The 25983-nt window shown below is 36.6% G+C and overlaps 1 long non-coding RNA gene across 1 annotated transcript; it reads right to left on the bottom strand.

Moving 5' to 3' along the window:
* Window positions 1-707: 707 nt before the first annotated feature.
* LOC130852474 (uncharacterized) lies at window positions 708-25983 on the bottom strand. Its single transcript, XR_009053359.1, has 5 exons — window positions 25911-25983; window positions 5326-5424; window positions 4573-4611; window positions 4177-4259; window positions 708-938 (listed from the first exon to the last, which is right to left on the bottom strand). It is a non-coding gene; the product is annotated as an uncharacterized LOC130852474 (long non-coding RNA).

The raw sequence follows: 25983 nt of genomic DNA, 5'->3' as shown, positions 1-25983 counted from the left end.
TAGGAAGTAATACAGAGTATGTGATAAGCAAAAAGTTGTATGTGTGCATATTTTTCCTAAAGAAATATATTCTTTTCATTCATGCATCTCCTAAGCTCAGTCCATACTCTCTGCTTCATTTCAGCCATGGGATGCTAACATTTCATTTTGCTTATATTATAGGAAGGGGCAAGATAATCCAAAAATATGTTAGAAAACCATAGGCAAAAAACATCAACGTTATTATCTTTGTCAGTGTAACCATCTTCGATCTTCAATTTGACTAGAACCTCCAAAGCACAGTTCTCATACCCTCGATAATGCAAAACCACACACAACAGTCAATCTATAATGTGTAAGTTTGGGAAGCACAGCAAAGAAATCTAGGGCAAGAAAATATCACATTCTTTTATTCTTGGATTGTTTTGTTTTTTTCACTCTTGTGGGACCAAACTTGAACTGTTCAACATCAGATCATTAGAATTGTTACAATCATTGATTTTTAAGATAGTTTTGAAGATGTAGGCTGGATAAAAGGCAACTAATTAAACATTATTAGAATACATAAAGGCCACTGTTGGAAAGATTTTCAGATCTGGAAAGCATGAAATGGAAAAAATGAGGATTAAGTGAGAACTGTGATGAATTAATACAGGGGAACAGGAGCAATTTGTAGGTTCTTCATACTATTGATAGATGAGAGCAACCAGAATTGTTGGCCTCAGGAGATCTGGGGAATGTTTTCCAGAAAGGACACATCAGGGCTACATTTCTCCCTTTGTGTTCCACTGGGATATGCAAATGAGTATCATTACTCTTGTGACACTGAAGAACAAAAATAATTTCCCATCATACCGTAAAATCTGATGCTTCCACAGGGTAACTTGAACTCAGATGGTCAGCTGCCCACTTGCTTTGATCCAAAACCAGCCTTTGGATACACATGGATATCATGGTTCCTGGAGGAGGGAAAGATGTTGGAAAAGAAATGACAGAAATGCTATCATCATGGAGCTCCAGCCCTTCTCATTTATTCCTTCATTCATTGTCATTGATTCAACAGATGTTTCATACACTTTCATTCGGCTCTACAGCAAATATTTGTTAATAGTAACCCTCATGACAAAGTTTCTTTGTGTCAAAGCTGCCAAGTGAGCCCATACCCTTAAACCATAATCACTGATATCTTTGGGGTGGAAAAACACACACATGGGGTGGAAAACCAAAGTGACACATGGGATTGTAGGTGGTAGCTGCGTGTGACCTTTTCTCCACATTAGCGCTGGGTGGGAGAGGTAAGTTATAAGAAATATTCTCACAACAAGATCTCTGCATAAAGGCTTAGCAAGGACTCATTTTCTTGACAATAAGGTCTAAAGTAGTAATTCTTTCATTGGCTAGATTACAGTTCAACACCTTATGGTTGGAGTTAACACAGAGTTTAAAATAAGATTATTCATGAAGAGGATGGATCAGAAAACATATTTAGAAAGCATATTTAGAAAGCTCAGAAAACAACAGTCATTTGTTATTTTGAGAGAGAAAACAAGATGCCTCACTCCTAACTTAAGCTTAGGAAAATTAATTTTACTAAACCAATCCATAGATAACTTGCATGGGGTGGGGAAAGAGGTTGGGGAATTCGTTGGACGCATAAAGAAAAAGGATGATTATACGTGCTCGTGAAGACAAAGAAACCACATTTGAAAATTTAAAACTAACAATATTCTGATGGTTTTTGTTCTTCTGGACGTAGAATTAACATGTTTAATATCTGTGAAAAATATGAAGCATTGAAGGAGAGAAAACATGGTCACTGAAACTGTAAACCAGCTTAGGTCAGGAAGAGTTTCTAGTATCATATCTTCCTCCATTTGGATTAGCAAGCGCCTCTTAAAGATTTCAGATTTTCCATTACCTTAAGCATTGACCAGCCAGTCTTAGGTCACTGGCCAGTGTCCCTTTTCCATTTACAGACATCCAATGCCTTCTACCTAACTTTCCTAGAAACCCTTCCACTGACAAACTGTCTCACTTTTCACTGACTGATCAGCAATGCCACTGCATATCACCTCAGTCTCCTTTACATAAGAGACTTAATATCTCATTTTAATTCGGAGAAATCATCTCCAAATAAAATCTCAGAGTGTTACTGGTGAAGTGCTAAGTACATATTCAATAAAAACCAACTGAGATGTCTTTAATGAATAAAAAAAAAAAAGACAGAATAGATCAGGACATCTGTTTCCATCCAACCCTGCCAGGCTGGCTAATGAGAGCTAGGACACTGGTCTCTCATGCTGAAACGTACACCCAGCTGCAAGTCCTCGAAATCTTTGCCCAGCAGGATAGGTAGTTAGTTCTCAGGGCAGCAAGCCCTTCTCTGGATATAGCACTTCTCCAGTGCACACAGCATTATACCTTCTGTACGTTGTCTCCACAAGAGGGCTATTGTGAGGCTTAAAATGGGGTTAAGTTACAGAGAACTTATGAAGAACATCCCTCAAATAGAGATGATTTGAGAAGAAAAAAAGAAAAGAACACCAATCATTGAAACACCATAGTCAATATGAACCTATGGACATTAACTTACCACCCCTTTATAACAGTCAAACATTTTAGCCCCATTTTAGTGATGAGAAAACCAAATGGAAGTCAAGTTGAATAACGTGCCCACCACAGTCACACAGTAAGTTGCTGAGCTAGGGTTTGAATCAGGAGTGCCCAATGCCTCTGCTTTTTAAATTGCCACCTTGGAAGGACTGGCAAAAGCTCTTGTTCAGTACTTTTTGTTTTGGGGAACAGTAAGAGTGTTCCCACATTTTGTAGGATCCACTTCCCTGGTGGAGATGCAAACAGGGCTAACCAGATAGGTTTAGATCCTGGCCCAAGTGTACAAGGGGGGACCCAAGGAGCATTTGTACCTGGAATAGGAGGTGCAGTAAGGCCTGGGTGAACTGCTGAGTCAGGAGGATAGTACTCCAAGCCATAGAAGCTGGTATCAAAGGGGCTTGGGAACAAGGAGGGTCAAAGTGAGCATCAAAGCCCAAATCAAAGTTCATTCTTGATTAATGAAATCAAGTTCATTCTTGATTAATGCTTCTGGCTCAAGCAAATGAGTAAGTGCTGAGCAGACTGGTCAAATAGGGGTCATCTAACTGGGAGCAGAGATTAAGAGACTTCACCCTGCAGCTGAGCTTTCACTCAGGGGCCTAGTGAAAGGGTATGCAGGGGTGGGAGGCTGGTTCCATTAAAAGGGATAGAAATGACTTTTTCATTTTTTAAAAAACTAAATCTAAAAACCAGGGATAATTTTCTACTGCAAAATGTTAAATAAGACCTGTCCTTACTGGTGGATATGCTATACCCAGAGTGGACAACTGTCAGTTCCTTCTCCCCATCCAGAGCCACATAAGCCAGTATGTTTTTTCCCAATAGGCTGAGTTGGAATCTTCAACAGCTTTTTGTAAATTTCAGTGGGCGTATAGCCACCATTACTCTATTAGTCAGGCAAAGATTCCCCTGACATGTTGCTGCATAACTTGTAAAACCTAGTTGGTAGTTCTCAAAAAAAAAAAAAAAATGGGCATTATTTAGAAAGACCCAAAGCAGAAATCATAGCTGGTAAGATGAATCTGTAGGCTGATAAGTCTATGAAGTGACTATGAAAGTGTCTCTATCCAATACCTGGATGAAAGGAGTCGCAGAAGAAGACCAAAAAATGAAAATAGAGAGGGAGATATATTTGAAAAAGTATTATTTAAATCCTCCAAGATGAAAGATAAAAGACCTCACATAAGAAAAACTCAAAGATTGCCAAATAAATACCCCAAACTAAAATGTTGCTAATATTGACAAGATCAGGGCAAGATCAACATGACAAGAGAGCAGACTAAAGCTTTCTCTTTTAGGGGAGAAAATAGAGATTTGGATAGTTAAGAAAGTAATATGGGTAAGTAAACATGAGTATTGGCCATAAAATGTGTGAAATATCTTAATATAAGATTAATTATAATTAAGTGGTCTTGGTCACTAATTGAAAACAGTCTCATGTTGGAATGAAAAATTAAAGCCCCACAATGTATAGGCAACAAGAGACACACCTAAGACAAAAAGAAAATTAAATATTAAACATGGATGGAAAAGTTATGCTAGGAAAACATGAACTAAAAGAAATGTAAGATCCTCTCTTAATACCTAATGGAATTCCCTGGCAGTCCAGTGGTTAGGACTCTGTGCTTCCATTGCAGGGGCCACGGGTTCCATCCCTGATCGGGAAACTGAGATCCCACATGCCATGCAGAGCGTGGCCAAAAAAACAAAAAAACAAAAATCATTGAAGGTTAAAGAACCTAACATGAAAGAAACTAAAATGTAAATATTAAATAATAAATATCTTAAATATAAATATATATATATAAGTAGAATTTAATGACAAAAAAGCATAAAGTACAGAAAGAAAATTATGTATTAGAAAAAGGGATAATTGAGCAAGAAGATTTAACCATTATAAACTCATATGTGCCTTAAAATACAGCTGCAAAATACACCAAACAACACTAAGAGAACTACAGGAAGAAATAGATGACTTACCAATTGTAGTTGAATACTTTAACATCCTTGTCTCAGAATCTAATAGATTGTACAAATAAAATATTAGAAATGTTATAAAATATCTGGAAAATAGAATCACCAAACTCAAAGTATTAAAGATACCAAACTACATGATTAACAAACAGGAAACATGCATTCTTTTTGAGTACACACAGAATTTTACAAAAACAGCCATATTTAAGACTACAAAGGAAAACTCTATTAATTCCAAAGGATTAACACCACTCAGAGGATCTCTGACCATAATGCAATAAAATTAGAAATTAATAACAAAATTGTAAGTTAAACAATCTGATGTTGGAAACGATAAATATTTCTATACAATCTTTACTTTCAAAAGGATATTAAAGATTATAGAGAGTTCCCTGGCTGCCTAGTGGTTAGGATTCTGGGCTTTCACTATCGTGGCCTGGATGCAATCCCTGGTTGGGGAACTGAGATCTCGCAAGCCACGTGGTGTGGCCAAAATAAATAAAGATTATAGAATGGTAGCTGTCTTATATTAGTGTCATGTTAGTTTTTAACTATTAAGGCTATTTAGAAAAAGAAAGATTTACATCTTTAATTTTATGGGACCTACCTAAAGCTGTTCCATGAAGGACACTTAAACATTAGATATATTTATTCAAGAAGAAACAGGTGAGCAACAGAGTAAAAGCAAGCACACACATGCACACACACACATGCACACATACACACACAGAGGAAGGAAAACATTGTGTGAGACATTACCTTGACAGTGTTGGAAAACTGGCTCACAACATGGAGAAAAATAAAACTGGATCTCTTGCTAATCCCACATTAAAAGGTAGGTTCCAGGGAGATGAAGAGCTAATTGTAAAAGATAAATACATGCATTTACAAAAACAACGTGCAAGCAAATAGCTTGAGGGCGGAAAAGATTTCTTAAATAACATAAACCAAAGGGCCAAAAAAAGAGAAGAATTTGTTTACATCAAAATAAAGATACCTGATCAGTAAGGAATAGTGTCCCTCATTAAATAAATAGACAAATGATAGAATGAAAGACAACTAACAGTGAGTTAATGTCTAGAACATTAAAAAAAAAAAAAAACTCCAGTAAATCAATAAGAAAAATATTGGCATGGGCTATGGACAGGCAGGTTACAGAAGAAGTTATCCAAAAAGTTAAAAAGTATATGAAGATATCCACAGACCCTTGAGTTAACAGAGAAGTGCTTACTAGAACGATGGCACTATTAGACATGGGAACAAGACTGTTTCCAGGGAGAACCATCAGGATCTGCACCTCATCTTGTGAGGGGGAAATCTGCAAAGTGGGTGTTAGGTTTGTCTGATTCAAAAGTCTCACAGATGATATATATTTTAGGAGTAAGAGGGTATCCCTATTTGGGAGAAAGCAACCCTCTTCCAGTTCATTGGAAGACTAGAAAGAATAGAAGGACATGATCCTGAAAGTTCAGAAGGGAAGCAACGCTAAAGTTTAGAACTTAGTGACTAGAAGAACACACATAGAAAAGATAACTCTTGATGTGGTCTGTGTGACACCCATGTGGTCAGGGAGGGTGAAACTGAAGCATTTAATCAACAAAGACGACAACCTAAAAACCCATAAATCTACAAGTCAATTAACAATAAGAAATAACCTGCCTATCTCTGCCCTTAGTATACATGTTAAAATAATTGAATTGAAGAAGACACTTCATGCATTTAAAAAGTGGAGAAGGGTTTCTCCATTCCAGGACAATGAATATGTTGATGTACTGAGACACTAATCACTAACTCTCCATCTACACCACCATCTAAGAGAATCTATTTTCTATGTTTAGACCAGATGATCTCACTGTCTTTGCCACAGCACATTCTGTGAGAATGGCTGTCATCAAAAAGAACACAAATAACAATTGTTGGCAAGGATGTGGAGAAAAGGGAACCCTCCTACACTGTTGATGGGAACGTAAATTGCTGCAGCCACTGTGAAAAACAGTATGGAGGTTTCTCAAAAAGCAAAAGATAGAACTACCATGTGACCCAGCAATTCCACTCCTGGGTATATATCCAAAAAGACCAAAAACACTAACTCGACAAGATACATGCACCCCAATGTTCACAGTAGCATTATTTACAATTGCCAAGATATCGAAGCAATCTAAGTTTCCACCAACAGATGAATGGATAAGGAAGATGTGGTATATATGTATACACTGGAATACTACTCAGTCATAAAAAGAATGAAATTTTGCCATTTTCAGCCACATGGATAAACTTGGAGGGCATAAGGCTAAGTGAAATAAGTAAGACAAAGTCTTTCTGTTTGTCTTTTGTGGAATAAGTCACTTGTCACTTATATGTGGAATCTAACAAAGACAACAAACTCATGAATACAACAAAAAAGAAGCAGACTCACAGATACAGAGAACAAACTAGTGCTTACCAGTGGAGAGCGAGAAGAAGGAAGGGCCATTACAGGGGTTTAAGAAGTACAAACTTTCAATATTAGGTATAATATAAGCTACAAGGATATATTGTACAACACAAGGATTATAGCCAATATTTTATAATAACTATAAACAGAGTATAACCTTTAAAAATTGTGAATCACTATATTATACACCTGTAACTTACATAATTTTGTACAGCGACTGTACTTCAATAAAAAATTTTAATTATAAAATAAAATAAAGAAACACAGGCAGACACCTAAACTAAGCAGAGATAATCAAAATCTCTCTTAGGAATTTTAACTAATAGATATAGAAACTATTAATTATATGGTGATAGGCTTTAGAGATATAAAGATTCTGAGTTGGCAGCCATTTTTAGCCATATATGCACTGGTTAATAAGAAAGAAAATCAGGAGAACAAAATAGACACACTGAAAGAACAGAAACAAGGGACCATGATGAAAGAGAGCAAGACAGAAATGGGAAAAATAGCTGCCTGGTTACTTTCTATCTCTCAAGCGACCTGACTGTGTTTCCAACAATTGGATTCTATAATACTGCCTTGTGTTCTTACAATTAATCTCTCTTTTCCTTGAAACAGTTGCAGTAGATTTCTGTCCTGACATCACAACGTGCCCTAAGATAATTGGCTTCTTAGAGCATATGTCTAAGCCCTGAAGAAAAACTTGCCAAGGCTCATTAAATGCATCAGACATACTCATACTTCCATAGGAATGAATAGTAATGCCATAAAAGAAATGCTTCCTGTGAGAAGGTTTTAGGTAAGAAGCTGAGGGTCATGGAAGCACAGGTAATTTTCATTTCTTCTTCCAAATGATAGTAGTAGCTTTGTCAGAGAAAGAAGGTAGAAATGAGAAGAGTTCAATCTGAGGATATCAATGAAAAATAGAATTTAGTTTTCTGAATCTTATTCTCAATTCATCAGTACACTGAGTCCTATTGAGGGCCTGCCTGCCCATCCTGAAGGCTGAGAGGATTCTATTGGGTGGAAAACCTACTGGTAAAACCAAGAAATCTTTGAACTGAAAAATGAGGAAGAGAGGGATAATAGTGCCCAGATACAGCTTCAAAACTTTCTCCAGAGGACCCCAGCCTGACAGATGAAGAAGGACCATAAGAGAAGAAGAGGATATATTTCATGGGAAATTATCTGGGAAGAAAGTTAGAAACAATTCTTGTATCTTACAAAATGTGAAGTGTAAGAGTAACAAAGTGAATCAAAAATACTAATACAAATAGAGAAGTACCATCACATGGATATTACAGAAAGTTGGAGATACCAAAGCAATAGAAAGATGTGATGCCATATGTATAACTCAACTGTTGAAGGGGTGGAAGATCAAAACAGTATACTGAGAATGTATGGAAAAATCACTGATCTGCCTGTAAAACCAATAATGGACCTGATGAGAAAGGGAAAAAATAGCATCTAAAGAAAGCAGCATGATATCCATGAAGCTCTCTGAGCAAGGTGCTGGAATTCCTATTTCTGTTAATAGTTTATTAGATAATTCAGATTAATTCTATCTCAGAACACAGCTAAAAACCTTGATAGAATATTAAAAGTATCTTGTTAAAAACATAAAAGTGAAAACAAGGAAGGAACAAAACACAAAATCAAAAGTGAGGGAAAATAATAACCCAGAAAGATAAGTGCTCTCAGAAGGCACTTGCACATTTAAGGCATTATTCAATGTGAACCTCAATTTTGACATACAAACAAGAGAGACAGCTAATAGGGAAAAATCCTCCCCACAATGATCTGGCATCCCCAAAAGGCTACACCATCAGGATTCAGGAAGAGGGTGAATTAAAGTAACTCTTATGGAATGATATCCCATTCCACTCTTCAGAATAAACTAGGGAATTTCAACTTCTGAACCTAGCTTAAGTTCTCCAGAAATATTTGCGCTCCTTACTTATGCACATGTGGCTGGCAAAAGCAATCTCAAGTGTTCTATTCTTAAAAAGTGTAAGTGCAATATTTGTCAATAGCCAAAAAAAAATCAAATATGCTATACAGCACACAGTCACTAGGCACATAGGAACTAGACTTCATGAAGAGAGCTGGAAAAAAATAGACTTGCAAAGACACTAGATATCGAACTTGCTATTCAGACTATAAAACAACTTTGCTGACAATGTTTAAAAGTATATAATATGCTAAAGATATCTGCAAAGGATAAAAATTATTAAAAGGGTATTCCTTAAAATTATAGTGCTCTATGTTAATTATATCTCAATAAAACTGGAAGAAAAATAAAGATAAGCCTTTATCTCTACCTCTTAAAAAAAGAATCAAATATAATTTCTATACAAAAAAGATAATAATATTTGAGAGACAATAGATGAGTTTGATAGATTAAGCACAGATATAGAGGATTCATGGACTGAAAGGAGAGTGAGAAGAAAATATCCAGAGTTCACACACAGATAGAAGAAACAGAAGAGAAGCTAAGAGATGTGAGAAGCTCTAATATATATTTAACCAGAGCTCTACCAAACCAGAGCTCTGGAGAAAGAGAATGGGTTGCAAATAATATCTCAAGAGATAATGGCTTAGAATTTTCCATAAACTTGAAACACATCAATCCATAGACACAAGGAGCCCAACAAAGCCAAGAAGAGTAAATAAAAAGAAACTCACAAAAAGTCGCATAGACTAAACTCACACATACACAGAAAGAGGAACTCTTAAAAAGCAACCAATTTAGCAACAGACTACATTCTGAGTGAATTAGACAGTTGATTGTTAACATTAATAACGGAAGCCAGAAAATAGTAGAATGATAGAATCAATAAGATAAAATAATATGAATATCAATCTAGATTATGCACTAACTGCAAGTACATTTTAAGAATAAAGGCAAAATAGAGGAAATGCACATCCAGAATGGCAGAGTAAGAACTTCCAAAAATCTGTATCTCCATAAAAACAATGAGAACACTGGAAAAAGTTGTCAAAATCAACATTTTTCAGAACTCTGGAAATTAACCAAAGGCAGAATTGATCCAGAAAGTCATTAAACAACTCTCAGCTAGTGGCTTCTTCCTGGCAAAGGAAAAAGTTAGAGCATACCTCCAATGTTAAAGCATTTGAGGCAGGGAGTTGCCTGAGAGACTTGTTTCTGTCTAACCTACAGGGAACACTGATGGGACCAGAATACTCTAGAAGCCTGGGGGCTGCTGGAAACAAAAGAAAGCTGGGAGGCTTGCAGCTGTTCCAGAGAAGCTGCAGTACTGCAGACAGACACCAGAGGGAATATGAGATTACAAGCACCTGAAAAAACAAACACAAAACCCTCTGAGAATTTATGCACACAAATCCAGAGAAGACACATCAACAGAAAGGGTTTGAGAGGCCCCCAGAATCTCTAGATACACTCATTGGTGAAGATATTTTCTTGTACAAAGCCAATTTGTAAAGACTTGGAGAGGTGCTTGTTTTTTCAAATGCATGGATACCAACACAAATTTATAAGACATGGGAAAAAGCAGGAAAACATAGCCCAATCAAAGGAATAAAATTAACCTATTTTATTTCAATACTCCATTTTCAATAATGGATAGAATATCCACACAGAAGATCAAAAGGAAACAGCACTTGAACAACACTATAGACAAAATGGACTTAGACACATACAGAACCTTCCAACCAACGTGATAGAATGTACCTTCTCATGCATACACAGAACATTCTCCAGAATAGATCACATGTTAGGTCACAAAACAGGTCTAACAAATTTAAGGAGACTGAAATAATATCAACTATCTTTTCCAACCACAATGGAATGAAACTAGAAATCAACAGCAGAAGGAAAACTGGAAAATTCATCAACATATAGAAATGAAACACATTCTTGTATAACCAATAGATCAAAGAATAAATCAAAAGGGAATTTTTAAAATATTTTGAGAGAAATGAAAGTGAAATATATATATCCAAACTGTTGGGATGCAGCAAAAGCAGTACTAAGAGAGAAGTTGATAGTCGTATACACCTACTTTAAAGGAGAAAAAATATCTCAAACGACCCAACTTTATACTTCAAGGAACTACAAAAAGAAAAACAAAGTCCAAAGTTAGCATAAAGAGGGAAATAATAAAGATTAGAGTGAAACAAATGAAATAGAGAATAGAAAAACAATAGAAATAATTAACAAAACTCAGAGATGGTTTTTTATTTTGAAGAGATCAACAAAAGTAACAAATTTTGGCTAGACTAAGAAAAAAGAAAAGACAAATAAAATCAGAAATGAAAGAGGAGACATTACAACTAACGCTATAGAAATAAAAAAGGATTATAAGAGACTACTATGAACAATTAAATGCCAAAAAATTAGATAATCTAGAAGGAATGGATAAATTCCTAGAAACACACAACCTACCAAGACCAAACTTTTAAAGAATTAACACCGGACAGATTTGTCAAGATGGTGGAGTAGGAGGACGTGTGATCACTCCCTCTTGCAAGAGCACCAGAATTACAACTGACTGCTGAACAATCATCGACAGAAAGACACTGGAACTCACCAAAAAAGACACACCACATCCAGAGACAAAGGAGAAGCTGCAATGAGGTGGTAGGAGGGGCACAATGGCATCAAAATCAAATCCCATAAATGCTGGGTGGGCGACTCACATGCTGGAGAACATTTATACCACAGAAGTCAACCCACTAAATTGAGGGTTCTGAGCCCCACATTAGGCTTCCCAACCTGGGGGCCCAGCAACGGGATGAGGAATCCCCAGAGAATCAGACTTTGAAAGCCAGTGGGATTTGATTGCAGGACCACCACAAGCCTGGGGGAAACAGAGACTCCACTCTTGGAGGGTGCACAAAAAATAGTGTGCTCACCAAGACCCAGAGGGAAGGAGCAGTGACCCCATAGGAGACTGAACAAAACCTATCTGCTGGTGTTGGAGGGTTGCCTGCAGAGGTAGGGGGCTGCTATGGTTCACCAAGGAGACAAGGACACTGGTGGCAGGGGTTCTGGGAAGTGATCATTGGCGTGAGCCCTCCCAGAGTCTGCCATTAGCCCCACCAAAGAGCCTGTAAGCTCCAGTGCTGGGTAGCCTCAGGCCAAACAACCAACAAGGTGGGAACACAGCACCACCCAATGGCAGACAAGCAGATTAAAGTTTCACTGAGCTCCACCCACCCAGCCCAACCCACCATCAGTCCCCCCCATCAGGAAGCACCCATGAGCCTCCTAGATAGCTTCCTCCACAAGAGGGCAGACAGCAGGATCAAGCAGTATCAGCAGTATTTCATTCTGTGGAACTGAAAACCACAGCCACAGAAAGATAGAGAAAATGAAAAGGCAGAGGACTTTGAATGAGATGAAGGGACAAGATAAAACACCAGAAAAACAACTAAATGAAGAGGAGATAGGCACCCTTCCAGAAAAAGAATTCAGAATAATGATGGTGAAGATGATCCAGGACTTTGAAAAAAGACTGCAGGTAAAGATCAAAAAGTTGCAAGAAAAGTTTACCAAAGATCCAGAAGAATTAAAGAACAAACAAACAGCGATATGCAACACAATAACTGAAATGAAAAATACACTAGAAGGAACCAATAGCAGAGTAACTGAGGCAGAAGAACGAATAAGTGACCTGGAAGACAGAATGGTGAAAATCACTGGTACAGAAAAGAATAAAGAAAAAATAATGAAAAGAAGTGAAGACAGCCCAAGAGACCTCTGGGACAACATTAAATGCACCAACATCTACATTATAGGGGTTCCAGAAGGAGAAGAGAGAGAGAAAGGACCCGAGAAAATATTGGAAGAGATTATAGTTGAAAACTTCCTTAACATGGGAAAGGAAATAGCTACCCAAATGCAGGAAGCACAGAGAGTCCCAGGCAGGATAAACCCAAGGAGAAACACACCAAGACACATAGTAGTCAAACTGAAAAAATTAAAGACAGAGAAATGTTATAAAAGCAACAAGGGAAAAATGATAAATAACGTACAAGGAAACTCCCATAAGGTTAACGGCTGATTTCTCAGCAGAAACTCTGCAAGCCAGAAGGGAGGGGCATGATATATTTCAAGTGATGAAAGGGAAGAACAGAACCTACAACCAAGAATCCTCTACCCAGCAAGGATCTCTCTCAGCTTCAACAGAGAAATCAAAAGCTTTACAGACAAGCAACAGCTAAGAGAATTCAGCACCACCAAATCAACCCTACAACAAATGCTAAAGGAACTTCTCTAGGTGGGAAAGACAAGAGAAGAAAAGGACCTACAAAAAAACATCAAAACAATTAAGAAAATGGTAATAGGAACATACATATCAATAATTACCTTGAATGTAAATTGACTAAATGCACCAACCAAAAGACACAGACTGGCTGAATGGATACAAAAACAAGACCCATATATATGCTGTCTACAAGAGACCCACTTCAGACCTAGGGACACATACAGACTGAAAGTGAGGGGATGGATAAAGATATTCCATGTCAATGGAAATCAAAAGAAAGCTGGAGTAGCGATACTCATATCAGATAAAATAGACTTTAAAATAAAAAATGTTACAAGAAACAAGAAAGGACACTACATAAAGATAGAGGGATCAATCCAAGAAGAAGAGATAACAATTATAAATATATATGCACCCAATATAGGAACACCTCAATACATAAGGCAAATGCTAACAACTATGAAAGAGGAAATTGACAGGAACACAATCATAGTGGGGGACTTTAATACCCCACTTACACCAATGGACAGATCATCCACACAGAAAATTAATAAGGAAACACAAGCCTTAAATGACACAATAAACCAGCTTGATTTAATAGATACCTATAGGACATTACATGCATAAACAGCAGATTACACATTTTTCTCAAGTGCACATGGAACACTCTCCAGGATAGGTCACATTTTGGGTCACAAATCAAGCTTGGTAAATTTAAGAAAATCGAAATCATATCAAGCATCTTTTCCAACCACAGTGCTATGAGATTAGAAATCAGTTACAGGATAAAAATTGTAAAAAACACAAACACATGGAGGATAAACAACACGCTACTAAATAACAAAGAGATCACTGAAGAAATCAAAGAGGAAATCAAAAAAAATCTAAAGACAAATGACAATGAAAACACAATGATCCAAAACCTATGGGATGCAGCAAAGGCAGCTCTAAGAGGGAAGTTTATAGCAATACAATCCTATCTCAAGAAACAAGAAAAATCCCCAATAAACAATCTAACCTTACACCTAAAGAAACCAGAGAAAAAAGAGCAAACAAAACCCAAAGTTAGTAGATGGAGAGAAATCATAAACATCAGAGCAGAAATAAATGAAATAGAAACAAAGAAAACAGTAGCAAAAATCAATAAGGCTAAATGCTGGTTCTTTGAGAAGATAAATAAAATTGATAAACCTCTAGCAAGACTCATCAAGAAAGGAATAAGCTTCCAAGACTGAATCAGGAAGACATAGAAAATATGAACAGACCAATCACAAGTCATGAAATTGAAACTGTGATTAAAAATCTCCCAACAAACAAAAGTCCAGGACCAGATGGATTCACAGGTGAATTTTATCAAACATTTAGAGAAGAGCTAACACCCACCCTTCTCAAACTCTTCCAAAACATTGCAGAGGAAGGAACACTGCCAAACTCATTTTATGACACCACCATCACCCTGATACCAAAACCAGACAAAGATACTACAAAAAAAGAAAATTACAGACCAATATCACTGATGAATTTAGATGCAAAAATCCTCAACAAAATACTAGCCAACAGAATCCAACAACACACTAAAAGGATCATACACCATGATCAAGTGGGATTTATCCCTGGAATGCAAGGATTCTTCAATACATGCAAATCAATCAATGTGATACACCATATTAACAAATTGAAGGATATAAACCACATGGGCATCTCCATAGATGCAGAAAAAGCTTTTGACAAAATTCAATATCCATTTATGATACAAACTGTCCAGAAGGTGGGCATAGAGGGAACCTACCTCAACATAATAAAGGCCATATATGACAAACCCACAACAAACATCATTCTCAATGGTGAAAAACTGCAAGCATCCCCACTAAGATCAGGAACAAGACAAGGATGTCCACTCTCACCACTACTATTCAACATAGTTTTGGAAGTCCTTGCCACAGCAATCAGAGAAGAAAAAGAAATAAAAGGAATCCAAATTGGAAAAGAAGAAGTAAAACTGTCACTGTTCACAGACAACATGATACTATACATAGAAAATCCTAAAGATGCCACCAGAAAACTACTTGAGCTAATCAATGAATTCGGTAAAGTTGCAGGATACAAAACTAACACACAGAAATCTCTTCCATTTCTATACACTAACAATGAAAGATCAGAAAGAGAAATGAAGGAAACAATCCCATCCACCACTGCAACAAAAAGAATAAAATATCTAGGAATAAATCTAACTAAGGAGGTAAAATACCTGTACTCAGAAAACTATAAGACACCAATGAAAAAAATCAAAGACAACACAACAGATAGGGAGATATACCATGTTCTTGGATTGGAAGATTCAACATTGTGAAAATGACTATATTACCCAAAGCAATTTACAGATTCAGTGCAATCCCCATCAAATTACCAATGGCATTTTTCACAGAACTAGAATAAGAAATTTTACGACTTGTATGGAAACGCAAAAGACCCAGAATAGCCAAAGCAATGTTGAGAAGGAAAGACGGAGTTGGTGGAATCAGGCTTCCTGACTTCAAACTATACTACAAGGCTACAGGATCAAAACAATATGGTACTGGCACAAAAACAGAAATATAGATCAATGGAATAGGATAGAAAGCCCAAAGGTAAACTACGGTCAACTAATCTACGACAAAGGAGGCAAGGATATACAATGGAGAAAAGACATCCTCTTCAATAAGTGGTGCTAGGGAAACTGGACAGCTACATGTAAAAGAATGAAATTAGAACACTCCCTAACACCATACACAAAAATAAACTCCAAATGGATTAAAGACCTAAATGTAAGGCCAGATACTATAAAACTCCTAGAGGAAAACATAGGAAGAACACTCTTTGACATAAATCACAGCAAGATCTCTTTTGATCCACCTCCTAGAGTAATGGAAATAAAAACAAAAATAAATAAGTGGGACCTAATGAAACTTCAAGGCTTCTGCACAGCAAAGGAAACTATAAGTGAGAGAAAAAGACAACCCTCAGAATGGGAGAAAATATTTGCAAATGAATCAACAGACAAAGGATTAATCTCCAAAATACATAAACAGTTCATCCAGCTCAATATCAAAAAAAAAAAGCCACTCAATCAAAGAATGGGCAGAAGACCTAAATAGACATTTCTCCAAAGAAGGCATATGAATGACCAAGAGGCACATGAAAAGCTGCTCAACATCACTCATTATTAGAGAAATCCAAATCAAATCTACAATGAGGTATCACCTCACACTGGTCACAATGGCCATCATCAAAAAAATCTAGAAACAATAAATGTTGGAGAGGGTGTGGAGAAAAGGGAACTCTCCTGCACTCTTGGTGGGAATGTAAGTTGGTACAGCCACTATGGAAAACAGTTTGGAGGTTCCTTAACAACTAAAAATAGAACTACCATATGATCCAGTAATTCCACTACTGGGCATAGACCCAGAGAAAACCAGAATCCAAAAAGAAACATGTACCGTAATGTTCATTGCAGCACTATTTACAATAGCCAGGACATGGAAGCAACCTAAATGTCCATCAACAGATGAATGGATAAAGAAGATGTGGCATATATATATATACAATGGAATATTACTCAGCTATAAAAAGGAATGAAATGGAGTTATATGTAATGAGGTGGATAGACCTAGAGTCTGTCATACAGAGTGAAGTAAGCCAGAAAGAGTAAAACAAATATTGTATGCTAACTCATATATACGGAATCTTAAAAAAAAAAAAAAAAAATTGGTACTGATGAACCCAGTGACAGGACAAGAATAAGGATGCAGATGCAGAGAATGGACTGGAGGACACAGGGCTGGGGGAGCGGGGGGCGAAGGGGAAGCTGGGACGAAGTGAGAGAGTAGCATAGACATATATATACTACCAACTGTAAAATAGATAGCTAGTGGGAAGTCACTGTATAACAAAGGGAGGTCAACTCAATGATGGGTGATGCCTTGGAGGCCTGGGATGGGGAGAGTGGGGGGAGTCACTGGGGGGGGATATAGGGATATGCGTATAAATACAGCTGATTCACTTTGGTGTACCCCATAAGCTGGTACAAGAGTGTAAAGCAATTATATTCCAATAAAGAGCTTAAAAAATTCTATCAAATTGAATTTAAGTACATTAAAATGATTATAAACCATGGTCAAGTGAGATTTATCTCTAGAATGCAAAGATGGTTCAACATATTGAAATCAATCAATGTAACACACCACATTAACAAAAAGAAGGATAAACATCACATAATCATCTCAATAGAAGCAGAAAAAGCATGTGACAAAATTCAAGCCCCTCTTTTGATAAAAACACTCAAAAATCTAGGAGTAGAAGGCATGTACCTCAACATAATAAAAGCCACATATAAGCCCACAGCTAACATTATAGTCAGTGGTAGAAAACTGCAAACTTTATCTCTAAGATCTGGAATAAGGCAAATACTCCCACTATTGCCAATTTTATTCAACATAGCCTTGGAAGTTCTAGACAGAGCAATTAAACAAGAAATGGGTATAAAAGTCATCTAAATCAGAAGGAAGAAGTAAAATTATCTCTGTTCACATGACATGATCTTGTATGTAGAAAACCCTAAATACTCCACAGAAATGCTTTTAAAACTAATAAAGAAACTAAGCAAAGTTGCAGGATACAAAAGCAATACACAAACATCAGTTTTATATCTAAACACTAACAATGAACTATCCCAAAAGGAAAGTTTCATTTCCAACATCACCAAAAATAATAAAATATTTGGTAATAAACTTAACCAAGGAGATGAAAGACTTGTACACTAAAAACCACAAAAACTGCTGAAAGAAATTAAAGAAGACACAAATAAATGGAAGACATCCTATGTTCATGGATCAGAAAACTTAATATTCTTAAAATGTCCATATTACCCAAAGTGATCTACAGATTCAATGTAATCCCTACCAAAATCCCATTGGCATTTTTTTTAGAAATAGAAAAAAGTCCTAAAATTTATAGAGAAACATAAAGGACCCCAAAGAGCCGAAACAATCTTGATAAAGAACAAAGCTGGAGGTCTCATAGTGCCTGACTTCAAAACATATTACAAAGCTACAGTAATCAAACAGTACGGTACCAGCCTAAAGAAAGAAAAATACCATTGGAATTTTGATTGTGATTGCATTGAGTCTGCAGACTGCTTTGGGTAGTAAGGATATTTTTGACAATATCAATTCTTTCAATCCACGAGCATTTTCACCAGTGTCATAATTTTCAGTGTACAGGTCTTTCACTTCTGTAGTTAAATTTATTTCTAGGTATCTTACTTGAGGTGATTGTAAGTGGAATAATTTTATTTTTTTAGCTTGTTAATAGTGTATAGAAATAAAACAAATTTTTGTATATTAATTTTGCATCCTGAAACTTTACTAAATTTGTTTATTATTTCTAACAGGTTTTTGATAAAGTCTTTTTAGAATATGTCATCTGCAAATAATGACAGTTTTACTTTTTTCTTTCCAGTTTTAATGTCTTTTATTTCTTTTTCTTGTCTATTGCTCTGGCTAGGACTTCTAATACTATGTTGAATAAAAATGGTAAAAGCGGGTATCCTTGTCTTGTTCCTGATATTAGAGGAAAAGCTTTCAACTTTTTACTACTAAGAATGTTAGCTGTGGGTTTGTCATACGTGGCCTATATTACATTGAGTTACATTCCCACTTTGTTGAGTATTTTTATCATAAATGAATGTTGGTTTTGTCAAATGCTCTTTGTGTATCTATTGAGATGATCATGGGATTTTTATCTTTCATTTTGTTAATGTGGTGTATCACAATGATTTGTGGGAGTTGAACCATCCTTGCATCCCTGTAATAAATCCCACTTCAACATGGTGTAGGATCCTTTTAATGTATTGTTGGATTCAGTTTGCCAATACTTGTTGAGTATTTTTGCATCTGTATTTATCAAAGATATTGGCCAGTAATTTTTTTACTTATGGCATCCTTGTCTGATTTTGATATCAGGTTAATGCTGGCCTTGCCTGTAAAATGAGTTTGGAACTGTTCCCTCCTCTTCTAGTTTTGGAAGAGTTTGAGAAAGATTGGTATTAATTCTATAAATGTTTGGTAGAGTTCACCCATGAAGCCATCTGGTCCTGGGCTTTGTTTTTGTTGTTCTTGTTGTTTGTTTGTTTACTTTTGAAGTTTTTTGATAGTGATTCAATCTCCTTACTAGTAATTAGTCTGTTCAGATTTTCTATTTCTTGATTCAGCCTTGGCAGTTTATATGTTTCTGGCAATTTCTTCTAGGTTGTCCAATTTGTTGGCATATAATTATTCATACTAGTCTCTTATGATCCTTTGTATTTCTGTAGTATCAATTGTAATATCTCCACTTTTATTTCTGATTCTATTTAAATCCTCTCTTAATAAGTCTAGCAAAAGTTTTGTCAATTTTCTTTATCTTTTCAAATCAGCTTAGTTTCATTGATCTTTTCTAATGTCTTTTTAGTCTCTGTCTCATTTATTTCTGCTCTGATCTTTATTTCCTTCCATCTTATAATTTTGGGCTTCATTTGCCTATTTTTCTAGTTCCATAAGATGTAAATTTAGTCTATTTCTGATCTTTGTTTCTTGAGGTAGGCATGTATCACTATGAACTTTCCTCTTAGAACTGCTTTTGCTGCATCCCATTAGTTTTGGTATGCTGTATTTACATTTTCATTTGTCTCAAAGTATTTTTTATTTCTCTTTTGATTTCTTCTTTGATCCTTTGATTCAGTAATATGTTTGGTAATATGTTGTTTAACCTCCACGTATTTGTAAAATTTCTAGTTTTCTTCTAATGGATTTCTATTTTCATACCAATGTGTTCAGAACAGATATTTGATATGATTTCAATCTTCTTAAATTTATTAAGACTTGTTTTGTGGCCTAACATATGATCTATCCTTGGGAAATGTCCCATGTGCACTTGCGAAGAATGTATTCTGTTGCTTTTGGATGGAATGTTCTGTATATATCTGTTAAATCTGTCACCTAAGTCCAATGTTTCCTTATTAGTTTTCTGTGTGGGTGATTGTCCATCAGCTAAGTGAGGTATTAAAGTCCCACAATACTATTATATTGCTATCTTTTTCTCCCTTTAGGAGTGTTAACATTTGTTTTACATATTTAGGTACTCCTATTGATAAGTTTCTATTTTTAACTTAATCACAAACATTTATAAGCACCAAAATATATTGGTAATAAAAATATTGAGCTGTTTGTAATTCTAAGAGATTGCAAGAGGAAAACCCAATTCTCATCCCCATTTTATTCATATCACATTTCCATTCAGCCCCAATTTCTTATCTCATGTCTCTCTATGACACTTTCAAACAACAACAGTGTTTAGTCATTATAACTGAAGCAGTAGGAATTTGTTTCACAGAAAGTTTCTTCCTTAGAAAAATGAATAAAATCCACATATTGAAAGTTTTAAAATGAAGCCATTCATTGCGAGACTATATTATTTGTTAAAATAAATGTATTCTTCCTTCTGGGAGGCAATCTGGTTATCAGAATACAGGACCTATTTTTGGCTGGAAAACCTCCATTCCAAATAAGATATAGCACCTGTCAACAAAACATCTCACCACAGGACTTTCTTTTGCCAGGTCAGCACTATAGATTGCTCTAATAGATTGCTCTAGTATGTGGCTGCAATGTGTCTTTTGCAGCAATTTCTTAAGCAGGACTGAACTTATCGTTGGCACACAGAAACCTTCTAAAGAGATATTTTGACTTGACCATTCAGCAACCATTCTCCCCTGTGGCCTTGCAATTGACAGAAATCATTTCTCAGTTTTGATAGAAAAACACACTTTAGATAGGAAAACAAAAGTTAAAGTGAGTTTCCACTTCTGGCTGTGGTAACAATTACTATGTCAGCATATTCATTTCTCTTCTCTGTCATGGGTACATTGGAAGATTTCCCAGTACCCTTACAGGAAGGTGGGACCATGTGCTAATTCTGGCTAATAGCTAAAGAGTGGAAAATGACATGTGTCACTTTCAGTTCAAGAGAGTTAAATGACAGTGTGCCTTCTCTATGGCTCTCTTCCTCTGCTGCAGCAACTCTAGAAATTGCATGTTGAGATGGTAGCAACCTGATATGGTAGAACTCTGACAACCTGGTGTCCCCATAGCATATCCCCCAACTAGCCCACATCATCCCTATAGCACATGCAAGAATTAAACTTTGTGTTAAGTCCAAATTTTGGAGGCTAATTACCCACCTAGATTTATAACTGAGTTTTTTGAAGCAGCTTATCCCAGAGTGGAGAAGTAACAAGAGGGCCATTGTCTGATAGAAGGTCTCAGTTCCATCCCTGACTAGTTATCTGACCTTATCAATTCACCTCTTTGAACATCCATTTCTGAATTTGTAAAATGAGGATCTTGCACTACATTCAACAAATGTTTATTGAATGCTTGATATTTTTAAGATGCCAGGTACTAGACGTTGGGTCATCATAAACATTTTTTCCAGGTCTCTAATTTCACACCAGGAAATCTCAATCAGCTGACCTTTACATCACCCAAATCTGCTGAATATGAGTGAGGAACAGCATCAAGTCCACTTTTATTTAGACAGCTATTATTATACAGAAGTCTATATTATATAGTTCACTATTACTTAGATAATAATAAAGCCTGTATGTGAATGAATTGCCCTCTGTAGGGAAAAATCACAAGCACTTTCATTCCTTCTTACCATTTCCTTTGAACTCATTCTGTAAATGGTTCTTCCCCACTGCTGGATGATGCTTTGGGAAAGTATCATTTCATTCACAAGAATAATCACATTTAAGGAATTAAAATGTTCAGGACAGTGTAATAATCACAGTCCCTTGGTCCTGGAATCTGGCAGAGCAGATTATAGCAAAAGCATGGTAGGTGGTCTTGATCAGTATCTTTCCCCCACAACCATCACACTAGCTGATGTTTCTGAGCCCAGGGAGGGCAGGATTTCGTGAAAAAGATTTTCACGGTAGGCACATCTGTGATCTGCCTTTATTGCCTCTGGATGTGTAGGGCCTACAGTTTTCTGGCTATTTCTCATGCAGATTCCTCAGAGGCCCTAACCTCTATTGGAGGCTCCTTTTACTGGGCCGGGGTGGGATGGGGGGATCTGGGGAGGCTTGGAGGGTTCACTCTCTAACTGGCTAACAGTCTCTCAGCTTGTGGACATTCTCCCACCATCCACCCCCTCTGGTAGGGTCACTTCTTCACTCCAGGCTGGTTCCCTTCTTCCTAGGTCCACATTTGCTTCTTGGAGAACACACACCACTAGAAGTGAAAGCACAGAAACCTTCTCTTTGCTGCCACTCAAGCAGTCACACAATGATAGGCTTTTTGGTAAAGGTCAGGCTTCAGTCTTCTATTCTTAAGCTTCTTTAAGCATATCAAGTTTTCTTCTCTGAGTGGTTCTCCATTCAGCATTTCTAATATGGTTTTGATGGGGAGGAAACAACCATCTTCTTTCTGCCGTTGGTGGGGGGAGGAGGAATTTGGGGGTCTTAAATATTTACAATTCTCCAAATAAATCCTTTCTCCCAAGGCCTCTCTACCACAACTTTTTTATACTCTCAAAGTACATGATAGAAAACTATCATGTTGGAAAACTAATTTATAATCTCTTGGGACCTCCAGTGTGAGATAACCTCATGCTTTAGGATATTCTGTAGGGTTATTGGACACCTTTCATATTGTTCTTGTCTGAAAACAGACATAAAGAATGCTATGTTGACATTCAATTTATAATACTCATTAGCAAATATGTACATGAATTTCACACACTTATTTGGATGCAGGTTGGTATAAAGAAAAGAACACAGCTTCTAGTATTGGATAGAATTTGGTTCAAATTTGATCTCTGCCACTTCGTAACTCTGTGTTATATTCCTCATCTACTAAATGTAGATATTTAACTTCACAGCATTTTGAGAATTAAACTAGATAATAAGTAAATGTAGTAACATTACTGACTCATTGTAGGGAGTCAACAAATCCACTTCCTTAATCCCACCCAAGTTTCTATGAGGTAGACATTGTGACTACCAATCCCCAATGACATTAAGTCAGGAACTGAATGACAGAGCCCATTCTCAAACACAGGCCTTCTCACTTCAAGTATCACTCCTTTTTACTACATCAGTTTGCCGTTATGTAAGAAAGCTTGAGATTGTGATAGATGCTTCAGATAAACATCCTTCTCCATTGGCTATTTGTGGTCCGTTAAACATAGTAGAGATGATGGAAGACATATTCCTAAACCTGCTTGGATATTTCCTTGGTGGTTTAGATATGCATCATGAATCCTGACTGAGCCAATTTGTGTTCAGAATTTTGATTAGTTAGCAAATTCACAATAATGTGAAAAATCAGTCAAGATTCACTTCACAGCTCTGGGGATGACTGTTGACTATATTTATAGAGACTGGTGTGCAGAGAGCATGATTGAGCGTCAGGTTCCAAATGCCATCATTAAAGTGTACAAATTATTTTTGCATCCAAGACTTTCAAAGTCTTCACATTTGTAGGTGTCTTCATTCAATAAAGTAAATAAGAAATTCGTCTCGTAGGTTTATTTACTTATGCCACGCAAGTATCTATAGGTTTGCAGATTTTTAAGAAACAGATTGGGATGATAGCAAACATTGTGTGTGTCCTTCGATTCTCCCTTTAAGAAAGGACCGGCTGCCCAGATGTGCAGTTAGCTGGCAGCTGTTACCTCCAGGTCCTCCTCCTCTTTTGGTTTAAGCACACTCTTTTCACGGTGGCCCCAGCCATTGACTAAGTGGTATTAAATTTCTTTACAGTGAAGTCTAGAAGCTAAAACATGAAAGAGAAGACCTCAGAGCACACAGCCTTACAGATCTTTACCATTTTTCCAATCATTATGGTTGCCTCACCCACACACACTTCAACAGCAATTTTTATAACTCATCATTAACATTGTTCTAAAGCATTTAACTTTAGTTTTCTTAAAACAGCTCTCTTTTCACACTCTTATTAAGCTTTATGTGATACTTAGCTTAATTATGTAATTACAAAAGCAAGAGCAACTGGTATCAAACGGCTTGGGAGCAAACACTTGTTAAGCAGGTGTACTTGTCAGACTGCTGCTTAAATTTTAATGTGCTTATGAATCACCTAGGGATCATTAAAATACAGACTCCTATTCAGCAGGTCTGGGGTTGAGACCTAAAAATCTGCATTTCTAACAAGGTGATACCAGGCGGTCACCCAGCTGACACCAGTGCTGTTGGTCCTCAGCCACACCCTCTTGAGTAGCCTGAGCATTCAGCACGCCATGGGCATTGCCGGAATGCTTTACAGAGGGAAGGAGGAACATGGCTTCGTCTGTTCAAGAAACTCTACTAATTTTCCAATGATAAATGGGGTTTTGCTCTGGTCACACGCTATACTAAGAGCTTTACGTACATTATTTCTTCTAATCCCCTTAAACACCGTATCAAGGAAGATATTGTTCTCATTTTATGGCTCACAAAAGTAAGCCTCAGCCAGCTAACTTGCTTAGAGTCACACAAATAGTAGGTGGCAAAAGACATTCTGAGTAGGAGAAGGCAGCTATTCTTTTTTCTTTTTTTTAAGGACTTTTATTGAGATGCAGTTAACATACAATAAACTGCATATATTTAGAATGTACAATTTGGTATCCCAGTCTCCCAGTTCATTCTCCCCCCAACCCTCCCCACTTTCCCCATTTGGTGTCCATATGTTTGTTCTCTACATCTGTGTCTCTATTTCGAAGGCAGCTATTCTTACTTCCAGTTAAGATTTCAAAAATGAACTAAATGGAAGGGAAAGTACTAGTCTGAAGAGAAGACCAGTCTACCTCTCACTTTTAGATTACAGTTAAGGAATTTTCCCGAAAGGAATGTGAAGCAAGAGAGACTGCACAAAGTGTTCAAGTTCTGAGACTTCTGAGTGGATTCTGGGGGGAAGTAAACCCATGTCATACTTCATTTGCAAAATTCTTATCCTTATTAATATTATAGAAACACATATCATGCTTGATTTTCTGTCTTATCTATTAATTTGTAATGTTTGTGGATTTCTGAGTGCTCATAAATCAAGCAACACATCACATTAGCCCTAAAATGGATGCAATGTCAAAAATTACAGATATCAGTAAGCAACCACACCCAGATTGAGTTGTACTGAATCCTAAATATTTACAAAATTGCTGATAATCCAGCCCTTTAAATATCTGGAAGAGATTCCCTTCTCTGTTAGTAACAACCTAAAAAGGAGAGTCACATTTATATTGTATCCTAGTCTTTGAATCACTGTTTTATTACCTACAAGAGTAAAAGCAACACAATAAACTAGGACCACGAGCCAAGAAAACAGAATTCAGATGTCTTTAAATTGTTCTTCCTGAACAATAGTACAACTAAAAGCAATTTTTGATTCCACAAAAATTCTGTACTTTAGTTACATTAATTACTAGTTGACAGAATTTTAAAGAATATATTTAACTTCATAATGCACTCTCACAGAAAAACATTTTGCAGATGGTAATTTCAGTCTGTTAGGTATTTACGTCAAGTTTTACTAAGCTTGGCAAATATTTGAGTGCCTACTAGGGGTTAAAGGATGGTACTGCACCTCATATCCATTAGCGAAACAGAGAGTCCTGCATTGCTTGATTCTGGGTCTGCAATAGTCAATTGAACCTCTT

Source organism: Hippopotamus amphibius, chromosome 4 (genome assembly GCF_030028045.1).
Source record: "Hippopotamus amphibius kiboko isolate mHipAmp2 chromosome 4, mHipAmp2.hap2, whole genome shotgun sequence".
Classification (NCBI taxonomy): Eukaryota; Metazoa; Chordata; class Mammalia; order Artiodactyla; family Hippopotamidae; genus Hippopotamus; species Hippopotamus amphibius.
Note: the sequence above shows the minus strand (reverse complement) of the source record. Positions and strands in the feature narration are given on the sequence as shown.